The sequence below is a fragment of the Ovis aries genome, chromosome 16 (genome assembly GCF_016772045.2).
Source record: "Ovis aries strain OAR_USU_Benz2616 breed Rambouillet chromosome 16, ARS-UI_Ramb_v3.0, whole genome shotgun sequence".
Lineage (NCBI taxonomy): Eukaryota > Metazoa > Chordata > Mammalia > Artiodactyla > Bovidae > Ovis > Ovis aries.
This window is the reverse complement of record NC_056069.1, coordinates 53,517,912-53,543,010: the sequence shown is the minus strand read 5'-3', so window position 1 is coordinate 53,543,010 and position 25,099 is coordinate 53,517,912. Positions and strand designations below refer to the sequence as shown.

At 37.2% G+C, this 25,099-nt stretch overlaps 1 protein-coding gene across 6 annotated transcripts in view; it reads right to left on the bottom strand.

Annotated features, from left to right (window-relative positions):
* Positions 1 to 25,099, bottom strand: part of CDH18 (cadherin 18) — a 1,280,123-nt gene that overhangs the window by 592,190 nt on the left and 662,834 nt on the right. For 4 of the 6 annotated variants that reach the window (XM_027980148.3, XM_060400266.1, XM_060400267.1 and 1 more), the window contains exon 1: positions 19,940 to 20,096. The exons of the other annotated variants lie outside the window; for them this stretch is intronic. The gene's annotated coding sequence lies outside the window, so the exon portion shown is untranslated. Of the gene's footprint in view, positions 1 to 19,939; positions 20,097 to 25,099 lie in introns of those variants that run through there. 6 annotated transcript variants of the gene reach the window in all.

Below are 25,099 nucleotides of genomic sequence, written 5' to 3'. Positions count from 1 at the left end.
CAGACTTTATACTTAGAATGAATTAATAATAAATATGCATTTGGAAATTGCAGTTAAATTTACCAGTAAGATAGGATGTTCTTCTGTCCCAAGATATGCTTTTGCATAAGCAGTTTCATTTAATATCATAAGTGAGAAGAAAATCCAAATTTTAAAATATAAATAATCAAGTAAAGTGGCATGTAGTACACGAAATCCTTTAATATTATCTCAAGTATTAAATAAGTAATATCATATTATTTTGCCATTTAAATGTTATATAATTTTGTGGATAAAATGAAGCCAGTCATAAAAGAGTTAACTGAATGAAAATTAAAACATTAAGCTCACTAGGCTCATGGGAATACACTCCATAATAAAATTTTATGAGATTCTTAGCAACGAAAATAATTTTTAATATTTATTTACACTTAAATTTTTTTTACACTTGAAATATATATTAGCATGTTAAAAATATTGTTTGTATGGCCATATAAGATCAATTTGATAATTTAAAGTAGAATGAGTACAGCTGACTAGAATTCCCAGTGATGATAACTTGATACATACACATAAAGAAACACCTTTTATACTGAAGAGTTAGATACACTAAACACGGATTTTTAGTGATTCTATTTTATAAGAAAATGAAATTGTTTATTAAGTTTGTACAGTGATCCCATATTCATTACTAACTGCTAGAGCATAAGTCTTCCCTATTTTAACATGACAATTTTAAGATAACTCATCAAATTGAAACAAAGTATGTTTACTAATTCGATGAGTTTGTATTCAGACAAAAATAAAATATTTGGCATTCAGCATGTATAACACAACAAATATGGAAAGTGCTTATTCATAAGTAAATACCGTACAAATGTTTCCTACTATAGGTACTAAACCAGTATTTCACAAGAATGGTTTGTAGTTTTTCATTTATTCCACGGCTGCTGTATAGGGATTAATTATACACATTACTCATAATCAGGGAAAGAAAAAAAGAAAAACAGTATCTGGTTGGAAGCAGAGTTTAAATACAGTCTCAGAACTTCCTTCATAAGAAAGCATGGAAAGACTACTTGGTTGTGCCCAATATTCCAAAAGTATTACAAAAAAAAGTTTAAAGGTAAAAAGAAATGCAAATATTTGCCTTTTGCGCCCAAACTACCATTTTTGGTGGTAAATAACTATCCTTACACTCATTAATAAAGGATGATACAAAGAAAAGTGTTATTTATTCCTCCGTGTCCCTATGGTGGCATTATCTACAAACAGCATTTCAAGACTGATTCATGTTTTAAAGATGATGAACAAAATGAATGAGATTGCTTATTTTTAGCATGGTCTTTGTTCTTATAATTTATACATTATCCTCACATGTTGCAAAGCATAATTTGTTTTTCTAGCATCCTAAATATATAGTGTACTGTATTTATACTGCATCTACTTGGAAAATTGTCAAGAAAAGGTTCATAGATTATCAAAATGTCCAAATCTATAAATTCAGAAAGCCTTTCTGTTTTCTATCATTAAAAGTCTGGTACATATACACAATGGAGTATTACTCAGCCGTTAAAAGAATTCATTTGAATCAATTCTGATGAGATGGATGAAACTGGAGCCGATTATACAGTATACTAACACATATATATGGAATTTAGGAAGATGGCAATGACGACCCAGATGTGTATAACGGACTTTTGGACTCAGAGGAGAGGAGAGGGTGGGATGATTTGGGAGAATGACATTCTAACATGTATACTATCATGTGAATTGAATCGCCAGTCTATGTCTGACGCAGGATGCAGCATGCTTGGGGCTGGTGCATGGGGATGACCAGAAAGATGTTATGGGGAGGAGGTGGGAGGGGGTTCATGTTTGGGAATGCATGTAAGAATTAAAGATTTTTAGTGGCTAAGATTTCAAACACCAATAATAAAAAGAAAAAACAGTAAAAAAAAAAAAAAGTCTGCATCTAATGCTTAGAAATTATTTTCAAATAGTCAGGAAAATAAAGATGGTTAGTTATCAATAAACAAATATAGCAAGTGAAACAAGTGATGAATTCACTTGTAGGGCACAAATATTAAATGCATTATTCTTTTGCCTATACTGTAGTTTTAAGTATTAAAAATATAGCTTGAGGAAAAACACAATGAGAATTCCCTATGTATATGCCAACGTGTCTAAAATTAACAAGGCTAACAATAACACTAATAAATATCATAGAATGATAAGTATAAAGTATAAATTAGTACAACCACTTTGGAAAAGTATTTGGCTGCATTCATTAATGGTAGACATATGCATATCCTAAAACACAGCATTCTCTATTCTGTATATACCCAACAATAGGGCACATAAATGGTCTCCATAAGTCAAATATGGGGATATTCACTGCTGTTTGTTAATAGTTAATAATTGGAAACAGTCCAAATGTCCTTGAATAGTAGAATGGATAATATGATCTATGCATACAATGGAATAATTTACAGCGAAAACTTAGTAAAATACTGATTCACTCAAAAAAATGGATGCTTTTTCACAAAAGTAATGTTGAGAAAAAGCTGGTTTAAAACTCAACATTCAAAAAATGAAGATCATGGCATCCGGTCCCATCATTTCATGGCAAATAGATGGAACAGTGTCAGGCTTTATTTTCTTGTGCTCCAAAATCACTGCAGATGGTGACTGCAGCCATGAAATTAAAAGATACTTACTCCTTGGAAGAAAAGCTATGACAAACCTAAACACCATATTAAAATGTAGAGACATTATTTTGACAAAAAAGTTCCGTCTAGTCAAAGTTACGGTTTTTCCAGTAGTCTTGTATGGATATGGGAGTTGGATTATAAACAAAGCTGAGTACTGAAGAACTGATGCTTTTAAACTGTGTTACTGGAGAAGACTTGAGAGTCCCCTAGACTGCAAGGAGATCAAATCAGTCAATCCTAAAGGAAATCAGACTTGAATATTCATTGACAGGACTGATGCTAAAGCTGAAGCTCCAGTACTTTGGCCACCTGATGCAAAAAAAAAAAAAAAAAAAAAAATGGACCCATTGGAAAAGACTCTAATGCCAGGAAAGTTTGAAGGCAAGAGGAGAAGGGAACAACAGAGAATGAAATGGTTGGATGGCATCACCAACTCGATGGACATGAGTTTGAGCAAGCTCCAGGAGTTGGTGATGGACAAGGAGGCCAGCCATGGTGCAGCCCATGGGGTCACAAAGAGTCGGACATGACTGAGAGAGGAACTAAATTGAATGTTGAGAAATCAAACGCAGTGGAATAGTACTGTGGATTCTACTTATAGAATCATAAATAGAACACATTTTTTATGTTAGATATATTATTATCATATCTATTTATAGAATCATAAGTAGATAAAACAGACAAAATTAATCTATATTATAAGAAGTCATAAAAAATGAGGCTACATCTACAAATGAGGAAGGACCGTGAAAGTACACTAGACAGGCTTCTGGAATGTACATAATATTCTGTTTTATTTTTTTCTGATAATAAATGAAGTCAACTTTATTTTTTAGTGTAAATTATACTGACTCTATTTATTCTGTTTTATAGAGGTAGTAGTTACCTGGGTATGTTCAATTATAGTTATCTGTACATCAATTATAGTTAGTTATCTGACTTCACCTTATCTGTACCCTTGGAGAAGGGCTTGGCAATCCACTCCAGTATTCTTGCCTGGAGAATTCCATGGACAGAGGAGCCTGTTGGGCTACCGTTCATGGGGTTGCAAAGAGTTGGACATGACTGAGTGACTAACACAGACATCTGTACACTTATAGCTTGTGTAATATTACCTCTATACGTTATATCTCAGTTAAAAATTTTAAACCATTTACTTTTTATAAGTCTAACTTGTTTCAATTTTAGTCTATGAATATATGTATCTTATATTTTCTTGGATATATTCTGGGCTATGTGCCAGGCAATATTTTAAACACTGGGAATGCAAAGGTGAATGAGCAAAAAATTCTCTCATTAAAGTAGGGTTTACAGTCCAGTTGGAGGTGAGAAAAAAAGACAAACTCATTATCATTGAAGAGCATGAGAAAACAGGCTTGCAGGACAGAGAGCTGCTTTAGGGATGAGAGCATTGCTTTCAATAGGATGAGATTAATCATGACAGATAAAGAGGGAGTGGAAGAAAAATATGATGTAAGGACAGTTCATACAAAAGGAATAACTACATTCAAAGGTCCTGAAGAAGGCTCAGCAGAGAAGGAAATGGCAACCCACTCCAGTATTCTTGCCTGGAGAATCCCCATGGACAGAGGAGCCTGGCAGGCTACAGTTCATGGGGTCAGAAAGAGTCGGACACAGCTAAAGCAACTGAGCACAAACGCATGAAGAAGGTTCCGAATACTTGAGGAGGGAAACACGTGAATGCATAGCTGGGATGTAGAGGTGGGATCAAGGCAGGAGAGGTTGGATGAGATCACATAGGATTTTAGAGACCATGGCAAAAGTTTAGTCTTTTATTATACTTAAAATTGGGATTCACTGAAAGATTTTGAAAACAAAGAATGACATCTACTGATTAATATTTCTAAGAAGTTCCTGCCAGTTGGTATCTAATTAATGATTTGAGAAGGACATTTGCTGAGACCAGAGGAAACCACTATAGACAGATGAGATCAAGTTGACTTGAACTAGTGTGGTGGCAGCAGAGATGAAAGTAGTACACACATTTTAAACCGGTTTTACGAGAAGAAACCATAGCACTTGGTAGTGATGTGGAGGGTAGGGATGAAGAAAGTGTAATGAAGCTCTGTCAGTCTTCTGATTTGTGGAAATGGTGGTATCATTTGCTGAGATGATTGAAGTAGTTACATCTGAGCAGAGTGCAGGGTTCTGGGATGTTTTTTGAAAGATGAGAGTAACATGCATGGGAAGACACATTAGGAAGGAATCATTTGATGATGCAGTCAATTAAGGGAAGAAGTTGGGAGGGTCTGGGAAAGGAATCCTGAGAGCAAGGTGTGGGTAATAGCAGGGCTTTTCCAGTATTATAATTTCAGCAGAGTAAAGTGACTGGAATATAGATGCCATTTCGTGTACAGATTTGGTGGGAGAGACATGAGATAAAAACTGTCCCACAGATTTCAGAAATTCTAGAAGTACAATGTAAGGCAAGACCATCAGCTAAGATTAAGGGTCAGAAGGGTATGGAGGCTGGTTGGTAAAGAGGCCTGACAGATGGAAGGGACACTCCACTCTGATTCAGTGGCTGCAAAGGCTGCTCTGTTGGGCAAGTTTGTGAAGTTGTGTGACATCAGATTACTCTTATATGAAACCAAGTTACAAATATCTGCTCAACCTCCAGAGCTTTCAGAGAAGATTTCCAGTTAACACAACTATGCACATATAAATAAATTATGAATGGTAAATTATATAATTGAAATACATCAATAATTAAAATCTGAGCTCAAAGTATACATTAGATAATTTCTCTGAAATGTCATTTTATCTATGAAAATTACATTAAATTTGTTCTTTTTGGTCACTGAAATATATTTACCAAAATATACTCTTATGTTTTATAAAACTGTTATTTTCTGAGTCTTTTATAATTTATTAATTACAGAAAATGTACTAGTATTGCTGCTGCTGCTGCTTACTCACTCAGTTGTGTCTGGCTCTTTGTAGCTTCATGGACTTGTAGCCCATCAGACTCCTCTGTCCATGGAATTTTCCAGGCAAGCATATTGGAATGGGTTGCCATTTCCTACTCCAGGGGATCTTCCTGACCCAGGGATAAAACCCACCTCTCTTGTGTCTCCTGCATTGGCAGGTGGGTTCTTTACCACCAGGACCACCTGGGAAGCCTGCCTTGGTATTAGATGAAAACTTAATATGCAGAAAAGCAAATTGTGGATTTTCCAGGAGAAATGTGTACTTTGATAAACGTCTGAAGGTCAGGCTCTGAGTTGAGTATTTAGATAGAGCAGAGAAATCAATAACAACTAAACACAATCTGATTTGAAGCAACTGTTATTGTAAATATCATATGTCTAGGAAAGCAAAGTTTCTTCAAAGAATGTTTTGTTGTGAATGAAGACATTAGCACGTATTAGCTAAGAATAAACTATTCTTGTAGAGCTTATTGATTTGAAAAATCTAATCTTTTCATTGAGTTAATGTGTTGCCTTTTCATTTAAATGCTTGGCATTCCTTTCAGTAAAAGAATGGATATATCGATGCCAACAGAGTATCCTAGTTTACTTCTTTCTGAAAGCCAGGATTTTACCCTCAGTAAGAGTCAACATTTCCAGAATACTAATACCAAAATTGTGTTAAAATGTGCTTAGTCACTCAGTCATGTCAGACTCTTTGCGAACCCATGGACTGTAGCCCACCAGCCTCCTCTGTCTGTGGGTATTCTCTACAGGAAAGAATACTGGAGTGGGTTACCTTGCTCTCCTCCAGGGGATTTTCTCAACCCAGGGATTGAATCCACATCTCCTGCGTTGCAGGGGATTCTTTACCATCTGAACTGCCAGTGTGTTAAAAATACTTTCTGCATACACCTGAAATCCTCCTTACATTGGTCTGGAAATGGAATGAGATGCTTTCTCAGAGAAACCAGCTACTCCTAACTGTGACATATCTCCACAGTCACACATGAGCTGCCTTTAAAGTCAGCGAGAGCATTTCATCTGAAAGGGTGACTCGTGCTTCAACAATTTCAAACCAGGGATATTCATGTGCTATTGATTCTTGCCATTTTATAATTGTTCCCTTTTATTACCAAGTGAGTACTAAATGCCTCAAAGTAATTTTTTCTTAATGAAACTTGCACAAATCCTGTTAAAAAAATGGTTTTAAGTTTTATGTATTCTATAAATCAAGGGAAAATGATCTTGAGATATCAAAGACAAGGCAAAAGGTAAAATATCACAGTTACGTAATTATAGGAAGAATAATTAAGAAAAAAATAACTCATTCTCTGTAATAATATATATATAGGATTGGCCAGAAAGTTCATTTGGGTTTTTTCACTTGGGTTTTCTTTCAAATGAATGTTTTTGCCAACCTAATATTATTCTATTATTCTGCATATAAACATTTATATAATTTCTACATTCTAAAATATTTTGTTCCATCAATTTATAGTACAGAGTGAACACAGTAGTCCTGCAATAGACACGACCTTTAAACTACCTTGAATAACCAACTCAGGTGATGACTATTGTGAAATGAAACAGAGATGCTGCTTCCTGGGCTCGAGTCCTAAAATTCTAACCAAGTAAAACCTAACTCTCAGCATTTAGGCTGTGCTTTTTTTTTTTTTTTTCAAGTTGACACTGCCATCAGAAACATTTCAGGGAAGGAGTGTAGACTAAGTCTATAGTACTGGAGAATTTCAGAAAATGCTATCATATTCAGATATATTCTTTAATGGCCACATAACGTGACCTGGAGAAAGAGGTGAATGAGAATTGTAGGGGACCTGAGGAGCGACTGGTAGAGTCAGAAATTGCAGAGGGAAGAAGTAGGATGTTTGAACTGAAGTGTTAGTTGCTCAGTCACGTCCGACTGTTTGTTAACCCATGGACTGTTAGCCTGCCAGGCTCCTCTGTCCATGGGATTCTCCAGGCAAGAATACTGGAGTGGGTCACCATTTCCTTCTAGAGGGGATCTTCCTGACACAGGGATTGAACCCAGGTCTCCCACATTGGAGGCAGGTTCCTTACTATTTGAGTCACCTGTGAATCCCTAGTAGAATGTTTAGAAATATAATAATATTAAGAGTTAAAAATAGGGAAACAGAAGAAGGAGCTTCTGTGGTCTGAATTGTGTGCTCCAAAAACTCTTACATTGAAGCCCAAACCCTTAACAAAAAAGTATTTAGAGATGGGGCCCTTGGAAGGCAATTCTGTTTAAATGAGCTCATGAGAGTGAGGACTTCATGATGGGAGTAGTGACCTTGTAAGAAGAGACCAGAGACCTCATGTGCTAGCTTATACCTGCTCTCTTCCTTTCTCTCCCTCCCTCCTTCCCTAGAAAAGTGAAACACCAAGAAAGTGGCAGTCTACAAGTCAGGAAGAGTAAACCAAGCATTCAGCAAGGAATTGAATTGGCTAGCACCTTGATTTTGGACTCCCTAGCCTCTAAAACTGAGAGAAACAAACTTCTGTTGTTTAAAACACACAGTCCATGAATTTTGTTATGACTGCTTGAGTTAATTAATATAGGAACAGACACAAATTAGAAGGAACAAGATTGAAGATTGACAAAAGGGATGCAATGGGGCAGGAAATAAGAAGCAGAGCTGAAACAAGGAGAAACAAACACTAAAGACAAGGAAGAATCAGATTGTTGGACTGATTTTTATGATCTAAGGGTTAATCGCTCAGCCATGTCCGACTGTTTGTGACCTCATGGGCTGTAGCCCACCAGGCTCCTCTGTCCATGGTGATTCTCCAGGCAAAAATACTGGAGTGGGCTGCCATTTCCGCCTCTAGTGGATCTTCCCAACCCAGGGATCACACCTGTGTTTCCTGCTTTTCAGGAAGATTCTTTACCTTTTGAGCCACTGTGGAAGCCCCTTTAATGATCTATTATCAAGTAAAAAGGTATTGTACATATGTCAATGTGTATGTCTTATAGGTATATAGAGGAAGTATAGATGCATAGAGAATTATAATTTTTTGATACATCAGCTGAGTAGAGATTGAAGACAGCAATACGGTGGTCATAAATCTTGGTTACTTGATTGGTTATGTGGAGTACCGACCACTTAAGGAATTAACAGAATGAATATAATGAATCAGAGAAACAAAAGACACAAAAGGAAATGTCACCTGATTATGTGACAGGGCTAGACATGTAACTCAGATTAGCTCTTTCCTCTGGGTGCCTTTTGGGAACAGATCAGGAAACTGGGATCCAGAAATTGGAAGCTCAGATGGACAATTTTTATTCCATGCTCCAACATCACCAACTGCCCAGATTAGGGGAGACTTGGTGTGCAATACGGGACTTCCTTGCTAGCTCGGTTGGTAAAAAATCTGGCTGCAATACAGGAGACCCTGGTTCAATTCCCAGGTGGGGAATATATATTGGAAAAGAGATAAGCTACCCACTCCAGTATTTTTGGGCTTCCCTGGTGGCTCAACTGGTAAAGAATCCACCTGCAAGGCGAGAGTTAAGTTTCTCCCCCTGCCCTGGTGTGGCTCCTGAGCCCCAAGGGGTCATACTGCCACTATTAGAACCACATGTTAAAGAGGGCTTCTGTAAGCTGATGTGAGCAAACAATATCCATGGACATTTTAAAGACTGAAATAAGATTGTAATCCACCAAATATTATTAGGTGATTTGCTTTATTTCATTTATTTTCTATATATTTGAAATTTGTTTAACAGTATTCTATGAACATTTATATAAATGCTATGCTTTAAACATGAGAAAGAGCCATTCAAATTGGGAAGGTACTTTTTCCCTGTATAACAGTTCTGAAAAAGGTAAGCAACATCCACTTAAAAAGTATCTAGGTCAGAAGACCACAGGTTTCATTTTTATTTTCATTTTAAATCCATCTTTGTTAATTGTACCATATTATATCTTTTACCTTCTAAGCTATAGAATGTTCTACCTTAATTAACTTTGCCTTTTTTTAATTGCTAAAAAGTTTAGTAAATATTTCCCATACTGCAAAACTAAAAATGGGAGATGGTCATTTGTTTATCTTGCTGTAGAGTCTACATTTTACTATATTTGTACGTTGGTATTTGCACTGGGTGCTGGGCAATACTTTTAAAACCATATCTGGACACAGGAACCCAAAGTCTAATAAACTCACATTAACAGAAGCACGACATACTTACTGGGGACAAGAAAGTACATACTTAGTTGGATATATTATTTCTTGCATTAAGAATTTTCAGGCTTAAAATTTGTTTTAAGAAACATACTTTAGGTTCAATTTCATGACCATATAATTAGTTTAATGTTGGACAGTATACTAATCTCAAATTAATATTATTAATATTATATATTCAATAATATTATATATCTTTATTCTCAGAAAAATTTGCATGACGGGTCATTTACAAAAGGCACAACTTAATATCCCTTCTAGGGCTAGCTGTATTCATTTCCTACTGGTTCTATAACAAAGTAGCACCAATTTATTGGCTTCTAACTAGAAAGTTACTATCTTACAGTTCTATAGGTCAGAAGTCTGATAAAGGTCAGGTCAAGAGTCTGAAATGAGCCACAATCAAGCTAAAATTAAGGTTGCAACGTGGCTGCATTCCTCTCCAGAGTCTGTAAAGGAGAATCCTTGTGTTTTCCAGTTTCTAGACAGTTCCCAAATCACTCTATACTTGGTCTTCCTTCTCCATGTTCCAACGAGCAATATCAGATTGATTCCTTTTCACATGTTGTCATTCTGACCTCCTGTCTGCCTACATCTTTCTCTTTTACATTCTTTTAGGATGACATTGGGCATACCTGATCCTGATAAACCAAGATTATCTCCTTATTTTAGCATAGTTTAATTGTCCATCCTAATTTCATCTGTACACTTCATCCTCCTTTGAGATGTCATAGCATACACACAGATTCCAGGAATTAGGACCTTCACTTTTTGGGGACCATTGTTCTATCATCACATTAGCCTTCAGTGTAGCCACATACAGTCCTTACACATCATTTAAACTATTCCATGCATTGTTGCAAATTCTCTTATAAAACTGTTGCAGAAGTTACTGTTGTTCAGTCACCAAGTCCTGTCTGACTCTTTGTGACCCCATGACTGGAGCACCCCAGACTTCCCTGTCCCTCACCATCTCCTAGAGATTACCTAAGTTCATGTCCATTGAATCTGTGATGCCATCCAACCATCTCATCTTCTGTCATCCCCTTCTCCTACTGCCTTCAATCTTTCCCAGCATCAGGGTCTTTTCCAATGAATCAGCTGTTTGCATTAGGTGGCCAGAGTATTGGACCTTCAGTTTCAGCATCAGCCCTTCCAAAGAGTATCCAGGGTTTCAGAAGCTACCTCACTTAATTTAGCTGAGATCATAAACATTCTAAGGGGAACTTGGTTGATGAAGTGCTAGTTAATCTAAACAAATGATCAGTTTAAGAAACAGAATGTGATCCTAAAGTCATGAAGCTGTGTTTGTGTGAGTGTGTTGGAATAGCTATGTGAAAGAATGCTTTCATTGGCATCATCATCATTGATATAATCACTAATATAGTCATCTTGCATTTTTGCTTAAAGATCAGTTTCACAACATTATAGTTACCTCATACCTGCAGCTGAAACCAAAGATTTATATCTTAGTTCTTAATACATTTCTCCCACACTTCAAAGGCTGGAAATATATTACTAGTAAGATGGCAATGTAAAAACACAGTTTCTTAATTGGAATATCAGCTATAGGAAACCCTTCATATCTATTCTTTTGTATTGCAATTTAGAATAATTTGAGTTTTCAAGAAGTAACATTTCTAGTTATCAATAGATGAGATACATTTTATGTTGCAAATTTATCAGGTCCTGAAAGAAAGCAACTCTAATATCACAATTAAGTAAAGTGAAAGTCGCTCAGTTGTGTCCGACTCTCTGCGACTCCATGGACGACACAGTCCATGGAATTCTCCAGGCCAGAATACTGGAGTGGGTGGCTGCTCCCTTCTCCAGGGGAACTTCCCAACTCAGGGATTAACCTAGGTCTCCCACATTGCAGGTAGACTCTTTACCAGCTAAGCCACAAGGGAAGCCCAAAATTAAGTAAGGCTAATAAAAATATTAGAAGGACTATATTGATGAATAAAACCCACAGGTAATTAAACCAATAAATTTGTGTCAATATCTGCTTTTGTGGCACCAAGAAACTTTCTCCAGTTGTTTCTAACATCAGGTTAACATTGAACCTAAAATGACTCCTATAAATAGATAACTTTGAAAAAAGTAAACGACTATAATGAATAAGGTCTTTCAATGAAAAAAATTTTTTTTTCATTAAGGAAATGAATTCTTTATGTCTAAAATAAAACTATCCAAATGAAAAAGTTAGATTTGTGCCTACATGTGCCTGGAAGTTTATATTCAATAATTTAAAATGTTTTCCAAGACAGTCTCTTCCTTGAAGTACATCTTCTGGATTTCAAGACCCTTTACACATGGGACTCTCTTCCTTCGTCTCCAGCTACTGGTTCTCAAATACTTGTGTTGCGTTTTCTTCATTTCTCCAACTTATCGGTGTGGGGTGCTCCACCTCCTGGTCTGCATTTTTCATCTTTTCATCCACGTTTAGTCTTTCCACTTTAAATGAAGTCAGTGGACTCATGACTCTTGATTTCCTACCTGAGGAGATAGCTCTTCTCTGAACTCCACACCAGTGTAATCAACTGACTCTAGGACTTATGCACTTGTGCATTTTAACCTAAAAATGTATAAAACTCAGCTCTTCCTATCTGCTGTCTGCCCTCCTTCCTCCACAAAAATCTGTTCCGCCCATTCTTTTCCTTCTTAAGAGACAACTCCAGCTTCCTTATAGCTCAGGATATAGCAAATCAAATTTATGCTCACTGTCCACCTCCACATCTTATATAATATCAAGTCCCATCAGTTTTAATTTCAAGGTAAATCTGGAATCCAACCTCCCCTCTCCTCTCCTCTTGACCTCTACTGTTTTCACACTGCTGCAAGTCATCATCTTCTCTCTTCCAATGACTGAAATAGCTCCATAACTGCCCTATTTCTGTCCTGCTCCCTTGCAGTCTGACTCCAACACAGCAGTCAGTTTCTTCCTGAAATGCAGCTGATGAGTAACTTTAATTCCATCCTCATTTTTAATCCTTATTTGCCAAACAATGTAATAAAGTCATCAGATCATGTTACTTTTCTGATCAGGGATACTTAATGCCAGCCAAATCTCCCAGGAAAAACCCTAGGAACTTAGACTAATCCACAGGATTTACACATAAGTTCTGGTTTCCCATCTCTCTGACCAGTATCTCCTCCTCTACTCCATTTCTGTGCCTTCCCTCCTGTTATGCTGGCCTTTTTGCTATTCTGGCAATGGGTCAGGCAGGTTCCTGTCCCAGGACTTCTGTTTTTTGCTTCTCATCCTCCCTAGAATATGGTTTGTTCATATTCATATGGCAGATGGACCATAAAAAAAGCTGAGGCCTGAAAAAATTGATGCTTTCAGAACTGTGGTATTGGAGAAGACTCTTGAGAGTCCTTTGGACAGTGAGGAGATCAAACCAGTCAATCCTACAGGAAGTCAACCCTGAATATTCATTGGAAGGACTGAGGCTGAAGCTGAAGCTCCAATCCTTTGGCCACCTGATGCAAAAAGCTGACTCACTGGAAAAGACCCTGATGCTGGGAAAGACTGAGTGCAGGAGGAGAAGGAGGTGACAGAAGATGAGATGGTTGGATGGCATCACTGACTCAATGAACACAAGTTTGAGCAAACTGCGGGAGATAGTGAAGGACAGGGAAGCCTGGTAGGCTGCAGTCCTTGGGGTCGCAAAGAGTCAGACATGACTTAGCGAATGAACAACAACTACTTCTTCCAAGGCTTTATTCAAAGTCACCTTCTCAGTAAGGAAGGGATTCCTAGCCATTACAGCTAAAATATCAAACTACTACTCACTCACCTCTTCAAAAATTTTATTCCTCATTCCACTTCCCTCTTTCCCCTTAACAATAATCATGTTCCACAAGTAATATAAAATATAAGTTCCCCTGTTTACCATCTCTCTTCTCAAATAGAATATAATCTCCACAAATAAATTTAATATAGCAAAAATGGAATCAAATTTGAGCTTTTTTTTTTTTTTGCTTTAAAGATATGGTAAACCTTTAAGAAAACAGTATTCCAGTCATCAGAACTGAAAATCCTATTAAACAGACATTCAGAAATGGTTTAGTTTTCAATCAGTACTACAAGGCTTTCTCAACTCTATGGTTAAGTTAAATTGTTTCACTCAGCCAATAAAAGCAGATTCTACAAGAAAAATTAACACAACTACATGCAACCAAAATAGCCTTTATGTTTTCGTGGTTTGTTCAAATTATATTGTGCATTGCAGCTGAAGGCACTAATTACATATAATTTTTAAAATATAGATAATATAAACAATAAAGAAAAGTTGAAGGGATATACATTACTGTCTTAATACAGTATCTAACTAAATTGATTTTTTTGAAATCCCTTTAAAAATCAGGATGCACATAAAATTTTGTATCTAGTTTAATATTATGTGAGTTTCCATAAACAAATCATTATTTAGATGTATTCACATTCTTAAATTACTTTTAACCTCTTGACGGATTTTTTCATTTGGGGATAGTTTGGTTCATTTGGGATAGTTTGGTTCATTTGGTTCATTTGCTCCCAGGAAGGTGCATGCAAGAGAATCTGCATTTTCCTTTTACTGTCAAAGGATTGCAAATTGTTTTCAAGACCGTTGTATAATCTTCACTTACACTAAGAATAACTATAAATAAAAGTTTTTATCATATGCTTGCCAGCACTGGGTTCAAAAATTTTTGTAATATGATGATTCAATAGGTTAAAATGGCATCCTGTCTTCTTTTAAATCCCATGGATATCTGTGAGTTTAATCTTCATGTACTAATTTGTTTCCACCGTGTCTGACTCTTTGTGACCCTACGGACCATAACCTGCTAGGCTCCTCTGTCCATGGGATTTTCAGACATGAATACTTAAGTGGGTTGCCATTTCCTGCTCTAGAGGATCTTTCTGACCCTGCAATTGAATCTGCATCTCTTACATCTCCTACATCGGAAGGTAAGTTCTTTACCACTAGTACCATCTAGATATTTTTATTTAAAATACTGTTGGCATCAGGTAGACTGAAATTATTAGATCAAGTGAAATTCCCAGTCACCTGGGATTGTACATAATCACATACAAGTCATATATTAATCCCGAAGGCCAAAATGTAACAATAAATATCTATTTGAAGATCCTTATGATCAGCTATACATAAAATCTGCACACACAAAAAAGCTCAAATTTGATTCCATTTTACTATATGGAATCAGCTATTACTATAAAATGAAGGCCAAAATATGATAATAAATATCTGTTTGAAGATCCTTATGATCAGCTATACATAAAATGAGTGAATCAGCTACACAGTTGAATTCCTTTTTTCAGGAGAGGCATTTGCAAAGCCCAAATTCATTTTAATACCAATTCATCTATCATATTCCATGCAGTACAAATGAAATAGTAAATAATACAGTCCTGGGGAGCTCAGATAAGTGAAATATTTTCTTTTTCAAACATTTCAGTCAAGTACTTTTATGGATCAAGTTTTGTTCATTTTATTCTTAGATTATAAACAAGTTTCTTAAATTGATATAGCCTACCAGTGTAGAAGTTTACATATCAGAATATTTTCTGATATCTATAGAAGTGACACCTGGGCATGTGACAGTACAAAAAACCAAATGTTCCTCTTCTATTAATCCCTGCTCCAACATTTCCTCTTCTATTAATCCCTGCTCCAACATTTCCCCACTGTCCACTTAATTCCCCTGAAGTCTGTTCTTAGAAGATGTACTAAACATAAAAGTCAAAAACTCACTATCAGCAGGATAGCAATACCAAATTATTTAATTTGTGTTGGCTCTCTCTTTATTCTTCTCTTAAAAATATTTAATAACTCATTGCTGAAATGAATGATACTACATCTATGCCATAATATGCAATAGTCACAATGAATAAAAATCAATATGGCAGGAACATCAACCAGTCTGAAATTCTCCCAACCTAATGAGACAAGAAAGCTGTACACACATGTGTATGTCTAACACTGAACTACATTTAAACATCAGATCTGTACATAATGGTACTCTTGTTAAATACTTATGAATTCTCTATATACTCACATGTAAGAGACAGGCTATAAAATTAGTTGGGAATTATATAAACTGTGTTTATTTTCTCTAAACATATATTTTTGTACATGTGCTTATACAAATGTGTGCATCTCTCCACAACTACCTTCTTAACTTTAAATCTATATTAATGTCTTAATTACATGTAGACATTATGTTAATCTATTCATTTAAAAATCACTTAAAAATATATTTCAAACTGGTAATAACAGTATCATTGAAGAGTGGATTTCAAGGTGTATTCTATGTTTTTACATTTCTGTATTTTTTTTTAACAAATTATAAATGTGGATTATTTGGGGAAAGTACTTGTCCGACTCTTTGAGAACTCATGGACTGTAGCCCGCCAGGCTTCTTTGTCCATGGAATTCTCCAGGCAAGATTACTGGAGTGGGTTGCCATTCCTTTCTCCAGGGGATCTTCCCCACCCATGGAACAAACCCAGTCTCCTGCACTGCAAGCAGATTCTTTACCACCTGAGCCACCAGGGAAGCCCTATAAATAAGAGAGGAAATTGAGAGTTTATCCATAATATAAGTTACATATTTCAAAATGGAGATGTTCTATTTCATCCATGAAAAAAAAATTCTAAGAGCTAATACCACCATTTCTTACAGATGATTTTTAACTCCTCTAGAATAGCTGGAATATTTAGCATGCTGAGTCAGTGTTCAACAAACACATCACAGAAGAAAGTGACAGGATGATAATTTACCAACATTGATGCACATCTTCATAAATTACAACCCATTTTGATACTTTGTATTATTTAGTTCCCATGCCTATTCGTATCTCCTTTTGCAGATGAGGAAAAATGGCCTCTATGCAGGGGACATGTGACATGAGTAATCTATGCCGGGATCCAACCTCTGCCATGTCTTCAGATCATCATGCCTGGCACTTCTTTCCATCATGTTAAATGTATACCACCCCAGTGAAGAACTATGTTCTTCAAACCAAAATGCTTTCCTTTTACTTCCAGATCTTTGAGCATTATAAACTACTCGAAGCACATGGACTTACTAGGGTAAAAGCCCCCTCCTGACAGCCCAGCATAAATATATTCAAAATACTCATCTAAAAGAAGTGAATTTAAACGAAATGTGTCTTTAAACTCAATATCTACTTCCTTTTCTCAGCTTTTATTTCTTCCTATTCCCACAAATGTTAGCATATGACAGAGAATACAACCTAGATACTCAGTTCACAGAAAATAAATAATAATACTGATAAGCTCTTCCACAGTTTTCTGTTAGGGACCCAACAAAACAGAGCTGAAATTTGTTCAAAGCAAGAGAAGAAGGAACATTGTAGAACATATAAACTGACAATTCCAATGGAAGAGGAGTGTAGCTTTGCCCCCTACTCCAGGGCAACTTCTTGAGATATTTTTGGTTGCCACAGTTTGGGGGTGCTGCTACTGGCAAACAATCTGGGGGTGCTGCTACTGGCATCTAGTGGCTAGAAAACAGAGATACTACTAGGCATTCTACAATACACCAGAAAACTCTTCCATCCTAAAATTGCATAGCCTCAAATATCAATAGCACCAGGGTTAAGAAGCTCTCATAGACATGGGTAATACAACTACAAGGAAGGCACATAATTAAGCACACCAAGGAGTCAAAAGTCCTCTACTTATTTATTTATTTTTTTTTTAAAGAGAAAGGACACCTTACACAGGCTCTATCTTAAATCTCTCAATCTCTTTCTCTCACTTTTTACTCAACTACACTGGATCAGATACATGCACTTGAGATTAGTAAATTTTTCCAGGTCAGTAAGTTCAATGTGCTCTCCTAGTTCTGCTGAAGTGTACATGCACGTTTAGATTCTAAAAGACAGTTATATCAGGTTGCATAATAGAAGGTATACTTCAGTCTTCTAATCAGAAAGTCAAATACACAACAAGTGGGGCACACACACTTGTGAACACGTGGTTTATATTTTACAGACCATAAAATCAACAAAAGCATAAGAACAATGTGTATAAAAGCCAAATGAATAGTATTTTATATTTACTATATATAACACCCTTCACATAAAGAATTTATAAACTTGAACCAAGTGATTCATTCATTCTCATGCTTCCAATTTATCCATCCAAACAAACAGCACATCAGAAGAAATAATAATTTCCAATATGCTTTATGTATAGATTTTGATCAAGCACTGGTGGCTATCAATCATGCTTACAGTTGTTGTAGCTAATTACTTTTAACATTCCCTGGATAGAGTTACAGCTAGAGTTTCCTGTTAGCTACCTTTACTCTACAATTATATTCCCTTTGCTACTGGGTTATCTTTAAGTGGGCATTTTTGTTGCATCTAAAATAGCAAATTCTCATTTTTCCACCTCCCATCGTTGTCAACGTAGAAAATCAAACTTGGCCATTGGTATCATTTTATGTTTTCCTCCCCTTTAAGTTAGCTACCTCTGTAAAAAAGCATCATCATTATGTTTCACGGCATATTCCTCTAACAAGGTCCATTAAATGAATGCCTTATTAACTGAAGAAATGGGTTGAGCTGTACTAGGTTAATTTATCTTCAGGAAGTCTGAAATTTAACCTATAACAGAAGGCTTGAAAGAAACCAGTGATGATTGGTTCCTGAACCAGAGTATTAGACTATAGAACTAATTCTCTACCAACATCACATCCTGCCTCTCTCCTCTCAACAAGATACATACAAGATCTAGTCTGTACCTCTAACTCTTGATTCAGAATTATGTATTTTCTCTGACAAGACAAGTCCAATGAAACAGAGGCAGACAATTACTGCATAAGGAAAGCCCCCTGCTTTGAAAAATCTGTGGGTGATTCTAGAGTGGAAAATAAAGGTTCCAAAACATAGTCAGAGCCTATAGGTTTCTTTTTTTTTTTTTTTTGGCTGCATAATAAAATATTTCTGTGATCTGTCTCTCTCAGCTCGAAGCAGTGATGCCATCACCTGAGCAAACCAAAAACCAGAATAATTTTAGCTAAGATTTTCACTTTAGTATTTCTACATTTTTAGCAGAGAAATAGCAAGGAGATGTACTCTTGATTAATCTGAAAGTTCTTTAAATACAGCAGGCATGGATATAAGGAAATACTTTAATAATTAGCCAATACAATTTTATCTTTCACCTGTTACATGACTGATCTTCCTAGTTCCACATCTGCACGCACCACACATACACACTCATGCAAACATGCATACGGCATAATTTTACCTTGTTTTTAAGACATGAACATTAAGACGAAATAATTGTTATTTCCAAACTCAAACAAGTCAGGTTCAGGAAGTTAAGAAATGAGTTAACAAACAAAAGGGCATGTACTAAATAAAGAGTTTTTCTGAGCGCAGGAGCCTACCTAATTCCTTTTCATGCATCATTTATAGTGCCCTTTAAAAGAAGAAAAAAGTTTCATCTTAAGCTTTAATAAGCATTTCATGGGGGGGGGGGCAGGGAAGAAAGAAAGAGAGAAAAGAGAAAATGAGCCTTGCCCTGCTGCAGCTTCAGTGCTTAGATATTGTGTAATTTCAGAGGATACTGGAAAGGCAATAATTAAGAAGCACTACGGAAATTTCAATTTCAACGTCCCCGTTTCTGTTCTGACAATGCTTTCCCTCACTTTTACAGACAGACATAAATGACAGCTTATTCTAATGTCATCACGATTCAAATGCGCCCTGCGGAGTATCCTTCCAACTTCTTCAGGGGCAAGACAGATAACAGCACATCATCCACAGATAAACATAAACACAGACCCAGCTGGGTTATCCCACTCACATCCCATAGGCTTTATGGCAACGCTCCTGGTTAAGGGAGAAAAAAATTGTTTGGGTTGTTTTTTTTTTTTTTTTCAAATGCATACTAGCGCTAAGGCTCAGGAAGCATCATCTCCAACTTTCCCATTCGTGGCAGATTCTGTGAAAGCAACCCGGAGAGGAAGATTTCACCAAATATTGTTTGGACTCAGCCCCACTGCACAAAAATCTTAATGTCACTCCATGGTAAAGTGTCATTCACGGAAGCCTTACCTTGGTTGACTTTGCCCTAAGTGGTGGAAAAGAACTTAATTTACGAGCATCATAGAGGGGACTTTGCCGGTGCTCGAGCTCGCTGCGCTGGTCCTCGGAGAGCCCCGGGCTGGCTCCGCGCTCCTGCGAGCCAGGCTCCGCGGCTCCGCGGCTGCAGCTCCCGAGCGCGTCTCTGATTGGCTGGCACAGCCTGTCCGCCTGATGCTCCGCTTCCCAGTCTCTCCTCCTTCCTCTCCTCCCAGGCTCTCGCGACCGCTGCCTTTCCCTCTGCCTCCTTTTTCTTTTTCTCTTTTTTTTTTTTTTTTTGCCTCCCATCGTGCATACTTTGGGGGCCGCAGAAATTCCACAGCACACATATCGGACACCCTTCAGCCCCCTCGTAGCAAGGTCGTGCGGAAAGCAGCGCCATTCATGAAATAGTTAATATATATATATATTTTTAAATATCCTGGACCGGCGGCATCAGCTTTAGTCCTACTGCTCTTGAAAAATGACGGCCAGGACTCAGTGACAGTTTAGACCCTCAGTTCTCCGCGGGTGAGGGGAAGTGCGGGACAAGAAGGGGTTTGACTGTCAGATGGAGTGGGAGTAGACATTGGGAGGGAACGAGAGCAAAAGCGGGCAGGGCAGGCACGGACGTGGCAGGCTGGTAATAAATTCTCCTATTTCCGTGCAAAGTCGTCACAGCCTGCTAAACATTCAACTGCTGGCTCATTCATCGGTGATCCCTAGTCCGGTGGTAGCCGTGAGATTGAGCTTGAGTGATGCCCTTTAACGCCTTACCCCAAACTACCCAAGGCGTGGAGGGTTCATATATGAGCGAGAGCTTTCCCTTGGAGGTCAGCAGTTTATCTGTGAAGACGAATAGGAACCGCAATGCCTTTCCTACTCTCCTTGCTTGTGCCAGGAAACACACACACACACACAACTTCTCACCTCCCATTACTCCAGAATAAATGTAAATGATTTGTAATGTACATAGCTTTTGATAACAAGGATTTCAGGCCTGATTGGCTATGTTCGCAGTTGATGGGAAATGATTTCAGCCCTTTCTTCCAACACAAAGTCACCCACACTCACTCATTAAGAACATCAAGCAGCCCCATTTAAAGCCGTGTAGTAAATAAGTGTAGGAGTTTATCTAAATGGAGGGATCATTTGGCAGATACATTCATTCAGAATTACACAAGACCCTCAGTAATTCCAGCCACAAAGAGAACAGCATTATTTGCTCTGGTTAGCTGATACTATAAATGCTCCCAAGCTAGATATGTGCTAGAGGGAACAGGCCCTCTACAGGTCTGAAAACGTGGATTCAAATTGTGTCTCAGACTGTTAGGTATGTCAGAATCTGTCTAAGCTGTTTCAATTATCTGAGACTATGGCAGTTTCTCTTTAAAATCTGGAGAAAAATGCTCACTTCAGAGGATCTCTGCAAAGATTAAATAAAATCTGTGCAATTTTATTTTATTATTTATTTATTACATTTTGGCACTCCTATGCAGCATGTGGGATCTTAGTTCCCAGACCAGGAATGGAACCTAAGCCCGCTGCAGTCGAGACACAGAGTCTAAACCACTGGACCACTAGGGAAGTAAAAAATGTGTGCAATTTAAAGAGAGGATGTTTTGAATCAACTAGTGTTATATTTGGCTACCTTATTTGGCTTGGCTGATGTGGAATGAGCAGGGATTTAATTTGTTTTGGGGCTTGGGTACAATTAAACAAACCAACAGAAACTGTGAAAGCAGCACTCGGATTGGATTATCTCTAATTGTGAAAAAACTGCACATTTCAGTGCATTGTTGAGCCTAAGGAAGATGTTAGGAGTCAATTAGAATTTGAGAAACTCCAAAAATCTAAACTCTCAGGGAAAAGTTGTATGGAAACAATAGCATCCGAAATAATGAGCCAATGTTGTATTATGTTTTGTATATTCTCACTCATGCAGTTTCTGATTTAAATGAGATTTCCCTGGCATAGACATAAAATTGTGTTCATTTGTGGTTATTGAAAAGAATCCATTTCAAATCTTCCTGTGTTGATGAAGGCCTGGGAGGACAAAGAAAGGAATAGTTATGAAAGATAAATAGGATAGAAAGATGAACTTTTGGGCTGTGTGGGGTCATGTAGTTTAATTTAAAAATTCCACATGACAATCTCTAGAGAATGTCTAACTCTTTTATTTGGCTGCATCTGTGCTTGGTCATATCCAACTCTTTGCAACCCCATGGACTGTAGCTCGCCAGGCTCCTCTGTCCATGGGATTTTTCAGACAAGAATACTGGAGCAGGTTGCCATTTCCTCCTCCAGGAGATCTTCCTGACCCAGGGATTGAACCCCTATTTCCTGCAGCTTCTACATTGCAGATTTTTTTTTTTTAATACTGAGCCATCTGGGAAGCCTTTGGCTACCTTCAGTTGAATACAATAGACTGTTTATCAGTTTGCTACAAAAGCTTTTCCTAAGACATCAGCATTGAGCATCCTAGGGACACACTTGAAACTGATGTGTTTTTGTTAGTCTTCCTAGGTGGTTTTCCCTGGATAAGATCATAAGAATCACATTGAGTGAACAGTCACAATGGAAGCCAACAGGCACTTGGTCCTGAGTGGGAAGACATGGAGAAGAATCTGTGAGCTTCACCAAAAAATACAAAATATTTCTAGGAAAAGAACCCATTCCCTGAGGGAGGATTTATATATATGAGACAGCACTCAGATTAAAGGCTTCAGGCAGACTCTCCACAAACCCAATGATGAAACGTACAAGGGATTGAAATGGCTTCTGAAGTTTGCTATTCTGAATTCGCCCTGACTTTCCCTAGCCCTAGAAAAGCCAGCCCATCAGCCACTTAGTGCGTCTCTTCTGTTTTCAAGTTAAAAAGCAGAAAGTACATGAACCTGTGTGGAACATGCTGCTAGGGGAAAGCCAGGTGGTAGGCAGGTGCTTATTTCCTCCTTATGTCAAAGATAACTTCAAGAAATTGGACAATGCATCAGTCAGCCGAATTTATTACAGAGTTAATCTCTGAAACTGAAAGCATGGACGTTTCTGATCCCAAGTCCCCACTTATGTCACGTTGGGAGAGTTATAAGAATCACTTTCACTAGTGACAGGGAAGCATCTAACATGAGATTGATGCTAGCCAGACTAAAGGAACTCAAAAGATAACATTGTAATGCTAAACTGTCGTGGTTCTCTGAGAGCCAGACTCAGGAAATTGTCTCTTTAGATGCCATCTCATGTTTAGTTTTACCCTGGAAATTCAGGAGGCTGTGCGATGTTTTCAAACATAAATAAAGAAGGAATGTAAATGAAATGTATAAATATCCCTTGCTATAATTCAGTGCTTAGGACAATTAACTACACAAACATGGTGCTATGATTGAATTTTAATTGAAATGATTATTGAAATTACAATAATAACGACAAAGTGATCAGATTTCTGTGTAAAGAAAAACAGCTGGTAAAACATGAAGCAATACAGGATTTCCTTTGCAGCTATTTATTTTATGTGCTTAGGTGACTAATAGTGCATTACATATTTTTGTTAAATGAATAAAAGAAAATGTACACTGATGAAAAATAGTACCTCTACGAATATACTTAAAGATGACCTAATAAAGTTAACCTTTATTCATTCAGATTATAAATTGCAGAGCACTGGGGAAATACTGATGCAGAAAAATTAAAAAGAGATCAAAAATATTTCAAAGTTAACTATATGTATAATTAATTTTAAAAAGTAGAGCCTTCCTTACTCAAAATAATATTTTGATGAATAAAAACACCTTTTTAAAGTTTTCTTCAGTGCATGTATCAAAATAATGAACGTGATTTGATCTCATGGGCAGTGTTAAAAGCTGACAAAGAGAAAGGTAAAACACCTCAATTTCTATAGTATATACGTCTGATGTCCATAAAATAGATACTTGTTGCTATGTAAGTGATAGAATAAGGACACTGGGTTCAAAGATAAGTGAACATATACTAACTAGCGGACCCTAGCTTGAAGTAGTTACTTTTTTTCACAAGGGTCACACAAAGAATATGCCAAGATTTTTGTTTAAATATCTGAAATAATGGCAGTAAACTTGGACAATTCAGTAAAAATAAAATAGTGCAGTAAGATGAGAGATAAGAAAATATTTTCCCAACTTGCAAAAGAAGATTGAACATGGAGTTTCCAAATTAGAAATTACTGAACCAAATGTGAAACCTGGTCAAGTTATAAGGTTACTTATAAAGAGATGAACGGACTAGTAAGGCAAGAAACAGTTAGGTCACCTGAGTCTCTATCACATTCACATACATCTCATTTCAAAATAACCTACTGCTCTCTATGACAGACATGTTAGGAAGGAACTCGGGGAAAGCCACATGACATAATCTCTCTACATGTCATCATCATCTCTCACTACTTCATTAAAGCCCACATGGAGAATTTTGTCATGGTCATGGTTCAGTTGCTATGTCATTTCTGACTCTTTGTGACCACATGGACTGCAGCACACTAGGCTTCCCTGTCCTTCACAATCTCCTGGAGCTTGCTCAAACTCATGTCCATTGAGTTGGTGATGCCATTCAACCATCTCATCCTCTGTCTCCCTTTTCTCCCCCTGCCTTCAATCTTGCCCAGCATCAGGATCCTGTCCCGTGAATCAGCTCTTCACATCAGGTAGACAAAGTACAGGAGCTTCAGCATCAGTCCTTCCAATGAATATTGAGACTGATTTCCTTTAGGATTGACTGGTTGGATCTCCTTGTTGTCCAAGGGGCTCTCAAGAATCTTCTCCAGCACAATTAGAAATTATTGATTCTTTAGTGCTCAGCTTTGTTTATGGTCCACTCTCACATCCATACATGACTACTGGAAAAACCATAGCTTTGACTATATGGGACCTTTGTCAGCAAAGCAATGTCTCCTCTTCAATATGCTGTCTAACTTTGTCATAGATTTTCTTCCAAGGAGCAAGTGTCATTTAATTTCATAGCTTCAGTCACCATCCACAGTGATTTTGGAGTCCAAGAAAATAAAATCTCTCACTGCTTCCATTTTTTCCCATGTACATTTAAATTTTAATACAATTATTTGGTGTAGCAACAGGCTAAGCCTCATTCTCACACATTTAGAAATGTGTGAGAGGAAAGTATCTA